The sequence below is a fragment of the Oncorhynchus kisutch genome, linkage group LG4, assembly GCF_002021735.2.
Source record: "Oncorhynchus kisutch isolate 150728-3 linkage group LG4, Okis_V2, whole genome shotgun sequence".
NCBI lineage: Eukaryota > Metazoa > Chordata > Actinopteri > Salmoniformes > Salmonidae > Oncorhynchus > Oncorhynchus kisutch.
The window spans coordinates 44,375,672-44,381,383 of NC_034177.2; the positions used below are offsets into that span (position 1 = coordinate 44,375,672).

At 39.7% G+C, this 5,712-nt stretch overlaps 1 pseudogene; it reads left to right on the forward strand.

Annotated features, from left to right (window-relative positions):
• The first annotated feature begins 1,640 nt into the window (after positions 1–1,640).
• Positions 1,641–2,105, forward strand: LOC109888703 (phosphatidylinositol N-acetylglucosaminyltransferase subunit Y-like; annotated as a pseudogene).
• The last annotated feature ends 3,607 nt before the right edge of the window (positions 2,106–5,712 follow it).

Here is a 5,712-nt window from a genome sequence, read left to right on the forward strand (position 1 = left end):
GTCCAGAGCTTGCAATAGGAATCCGTTGATGTGATAGAGAAAAAGCAGTACAATATGCTCTGGGTTGATATTGCGCAAGTATTGCCCGAGCTGAAGCTGGCTGGTGCCCTTGTTAACGGTGAAGACCGCTAGCAGTGGCTAACTGCCTAGAAGCTAGTAGCTAGTTAGCTGGCTACCTCTGATGTGGGTTCCGGTTCTGAAGTATAAAATAGCAGATCTGTATATTTAGGATGTATATTTAGGATGGAAAGAGTGATTAAAATATATAAGAAATATATATGGAAAAAAGCGAGGAAAACTACTATTTACACGGGACAAGACAAAACACAAGTCCGACTGCTACGCCATCTTGGATATCATCTGTGTAACTGTCAAAGCTGCATTTGAACAATAAAGCCTGTGATGATGTATTTATTTATTTGCATGAAACATGGTGTCTTCTCATTTCCATAACATGTATAATGAGATATTGTGGGATATTAATCACACAATATAGTTAGTTGGGCAGTGTGATAAGTAAAAGCCTTTGTGAGTTCGTGCTGCCATCTCGTGGTTAGTAAACATGGTGTCTACTTGACTCATTTCCATATCATGTATAAGGAGATATTGTGGGATATTAATCGCACAATATAGTTGGGCAGTGTGATAAGTAAAATCCTTTGTGAGTTCGTGCTGCCATCTCGTGGTTAGTAAACATGGTGTCTACTTGACTCATTTCCATATCATGTATAAGGAGATATTGTGGGATATTAATCACACAATATAATTGGGCAGTGTGACAAGTCAAATCTTTCGTGAGTTCGTGCTGCCATCTCGTGGTTAGTAAAATACTTGTCAAACGTCAACGTTGTAATGTTCTATATTATCATGTATCAGTAGTGAATAATAATTAATATTGTTGACAATTTGACACTGTCTCTGAAAATATGCTTTTTAATATTTTCACAATTTGCTGTTGAAAGTCTCCAATGGGCAGTTGTATTTCTAGAGGACGGAACAGTTTAATCAAATACCGGAGTTACTGAGGACTGCATTTGTGGATGCACTACAGTAATACTACTACCTGTGTTCTTCCAAATTCGCTTGACCTGTTGCTCATTTCGTTCACAACATCACTAAAAGGCTCATCTACGGGCTACTTCAGTCATGTTTCAGAATGCTTTAAGAAGATTATGTAATCAAACGTCTGTCAAATATGTGATTTTTTTACGGGGCGTAAGACCTCTGCCTGTATCGGCAAGGCATTTGACAGATGTGAAGGACGCACTACCGTTTGACACTTCCTTGCTCGAATTTCTGGTTTGTCCACTATCCAAGAAGCAATTGAGGTGAGTTATTATACAAAGCCAATTCAATACTAATGTACTTCATCCAACGACAATATTGTTTTGCCATGGCTTAGCTGAGACAGGAACAAAGCTTTTTTTTTGCCAGAGTTAGCTACGCATCAGCTAAGATAGCCAGCCAACAAGCTAGCTAATTGTACTCTCCACTCACTCAGGTACGAGGAAAAGACCAATGAACTCATCAACGAGGAGCTTGGAATCGCATACCCAATCATTGATGGAATTCCAAACATGATCCCCACAGATGCTAGATTGATTAAAAACGATCCAGAAACACCAGTGGAACCAGCATGAAAGACTTAAGATATTGACCCTGAACAGTGTATAAAATAACTTGTAAGACAAAAGTCGAGATGTTTTCTCTGTCTACCCTTACAGTACTGGTTCCCATAGTCTCCCTATTTTTACTTTTCTATTCTGTGACAGTAGATGATCATTTTTGACAGGGTTGCACCAGCACTAGCAGTGTGTTTCTACAGTCTACTGTTACCAGTAACCATTCCTGTCTGTCTTTTTCTATCTATGGAAATGGATGGGAATCAAGCTGTTCAGGCACAACTAGTGTACATTTTACATTAATACATTTACAGCAGAATGTGAATATTAAATAAACGTTTTAGATTATTGGTACTAAAGTGGAAATCATGGATGTTTTGGAATGTTGCATATTATCACTACCAAAACCAGCAAATGATTCTGTAAGTAATACATGGAATGACATTCAATGACAAATTAATAAACTTTATTTGATGAGTGACATGCAATTTCTTCCATAAAATTCAATACATATGAATGTTTTTAATGGAACTTAACCTTTGGAGAGGAAACCTATGAGCAAGAACATCTATTTTTATTTATTTTTATTTTACCTTTATTTAACTAGGCAAGATCAGTTAAGAACAAATTCTTATTTTCAATGACGGCCTAGGAACAGTGGGTTAACTGCCTGTTCAGGGGCAGAACGACAGATTTGTACCTTGTCAGCTCGGGGGTTTGAACTTGCAACCTTCCGGTTACTAGTCCAACGCTCTAACCACTAGGCTACCCTGCCGCCCCTATCAACAAATGTATTCTTGTGGATTACAATCACTAATACAATGTGATTGTTTTTTACATTTTAGTTGAACCTTTGGGTCCCCTCTAAAGGAATGTGTGGGTGTGAAGATCTTCACATTACTTTTTTCAAGGGAGAATGTGGTCTTGGAGACTGCCCCTTGCCCTTCATCTTAAAGAAGGATTCATACAGTCTCAACCTGACTCTTGCACCACCAGAATGGGTCATTCTACTTACTGGATATTGTCTGTTGACTTCTGGCCAAGTGGGAGGCTGGTTTCCTAGTCATTAACCTTTCTAGGTGAGGATGGGCAATGTAGGCCAATCTTTGCTCTCATCCTTTTAGCCAGACAGGTCGGTAGGTTGCTCTGAGCACTCGGCAGCTCCACACGATTGGTGAAAGCTGAGGAATGTGGAGGTCTCCGAGATAAAGAAGTACTCTCTTTGAGTGGCTGCCTCATATGTAGACTTCCAGAACAGTGGCTCCTCTTTGGCTGTAGAGGTGTCTTGGTACGTCTGGGCACTGTTGTGGCGATAGCTTCACCCGTGCCTCCACTGCCGGAGTGATCTGAAGATGGTACTACTCTAAATTTCTTCTGAGTTATGAACAGATCCTCACTGTTGGCATCGTCAGCAGTCATTTGAGAGTTTGTTTTTGTCCCTATCCATACTCTGTCCCATTTTATTGACCCTCTCCCACTGATAAGTCCCAGGAAAGTATCTCATTGTCACCCTAAGGGCTTTCCCAGGGAAATGTTCTTCTTGTGCTTACCTTTGGACTTTTTGGTAAAAAAAAAAAAATCAATCCCAGGCTCTTTCACCCCTGATTTTCATTCTTTAGATGTTTGTCTTTTTAATTTTTTTGTCTCCTGGGTAAATTAAGAAATGTGTCAGATTCTGTGTGCTCCGTCTCCGCTCTTTCAGCCATCTCCCTCTGGAAAAGAGAATTAATGTCTTGAGAAAATGATCTTCGTGACATTTTTACATCAAAATATAATTATACAATAATTGAATTTCCATTACATAGACCTAACTCCCATGTATATAGTCAGGGGGTCAGGGTTGGGGTCAATTCCTTTTCAAGTCAATTCAGAAAGTAAACTAAATTCCAATTCCACATTTTTCTCATTGAAAAGCATTGAAGAAATATGTCATTTCACTGTACTTCCTAAATTGACTGGAATTTAAATGAAATTGACCTCAGGCCTGCTGGAGGTAGCCTCTCACAATGGATTTGTACAGTTGAAGTCAGAAGTTTACAGACACTTAGGTTGGAGTCATTAAAACTCGTTCTTCAAACACTCAAAAGATTTCTTGTTAACAAACTATCTCATTGTAGAGTTGGTTAGGACATCTACTTTGTGCATGACAAGTAATTTTTCCAACAATTGGTTACAGACAGATTATTTCACATATAATTCACTGTATCACAATTACAGTGGGTCAGAAGTTTACATACACTAAGTTGACTGTGCTTTTAAACAGCTTGTAAAATTCCAGAAAAGGATGTCATGGCTTTAGAATCTTCTAAAAGGCTAATTGACATAATTTGAGTCAAATGGAGGTGTACCTGTGGATGTATTTCAAGGCCTACCTTGAAGACCTCAGGAAAGAAATTGTCGACCTCCACAAGTCTGATTCATCCTTGGGATCAATTTCCAAACGCCTGAAGGTACCACGTTCATCTGTACAAACAATAGTACGCAAGTATAAACACTATGGGACCACACAGCCGTCATACTGCTCAGGAAGGAGACGTGTTCTTTGTCCTAGAGATGAATGTACTTTGGTGCGAAAAGTGCAAATCAATCTCAGAACAACAGCAAAGGACCTTGTGAAGATGCTGGAGGAAACAGGTACAAAAGTATCTATATCCACAGTAAAACGAGTCCTATATCGACATAATCTGAAAGGCCGCTCAGCAAGGAAGAAGCCACTGCTCTAAAACCGCCATAAAAAAGCAAGACTATGGTTTGCAACTGCACATGGGGACAATGATCATACTTTTTGGCCATAATGACCATCGTTATATTTGGAGGAAAAAGGTGGATGTTTGCAAGCCGAAGCACACCATCCCAACCGTGAAGCACGGGGGTGGCAGCATCATGTTATGGGAGTGCTTTGCTGCAGGAGGGACTGGTGCACTTCACAAAATAGATGGCATCCTGAGGAAGGAAAATTATGTGGATATATTGAAGCAACATCTCAAGACATCATTCAGGAAGTTAAAGCTTGGTTCCAAATGGGTCAAATGTACAATGACACCAAGCATACTTCCAAAGTTGTGGCAAAATGGCTTAAGGACAACAAGGTCAAGGTATTGGAGTGGCCGTCACAAAGCCCTGACCTCAATCCTATAGAAAATGTGTGTGCAGAACTGAAAAACCGTGTGCGAGCAAAGAGACCTACACACCTGACTCAGTTACACCAGCTCTGTCAGGAGGAATGGGCCAAAATTCACCCAACTTATTGTGGGAAGCCTGTGGAAGGCTACCCAAAATGTTTGACCAAATTTAAACAATTTAAAGGAAATGCTACCAAATACTAATTGAGTGTATGTAAACTTCTGACCATCTGGGAATGTGATGAAATAAATAAAAGCTTAAATAAATCATTCTCTCTACTATTATTCTTAAAATAAAGTGGTGATCCTAACTGACCTAAAACAGGGAATTTTTACTAGGATTATATGTCAGGAATTGTGAAAAACTGAGTTTAAATGTATTTGGCTAAGGTGTATGTAAACTTCAGACTTCAACTGTATATGCTTTTAGGCTGTTTATCAAATTAGAATTCTCTGACTTTATTATAGTGTGGTATCCCAGGAGGTCTACCCCGGGGGGTGGTCATAGAGGGGAGGTACGTGAGGCGACTTTGGCTCCCTCTGCTGGGAATACGGGGGCTGGGACACGGACAACTAAGTGGAGGTAATTAGAGGAAAGTGCCAACCAGCCGTGTAGGCTAAATAAAAGGAGCACGATGGCACACCGCGGGAGGGAAGGGAGACCAAGCTAAACCTAAGTTATTTCTTTGATATATTTATGTTCTGTCTTAAGTTGTTTTTCGGACTAAAGCCTCCCTGTCTCTGTGTCAATCTCTGCACGCTCAACCCAACACCCCACGGTTTACCACAATAGCAATAATGTATTTGATTCTTACCATATATTAAAGACACCTTCTATTCCTCCAATGTTGGCGAGCTGTTACTAGTATTCTTTCTTTAAACCATGTAACCCAGCACCTATATTAAACATTAAAGATTTTTTGTATTCATGATGGAACTTCTTACAGTTGCCTAGTACTTAGAAAATA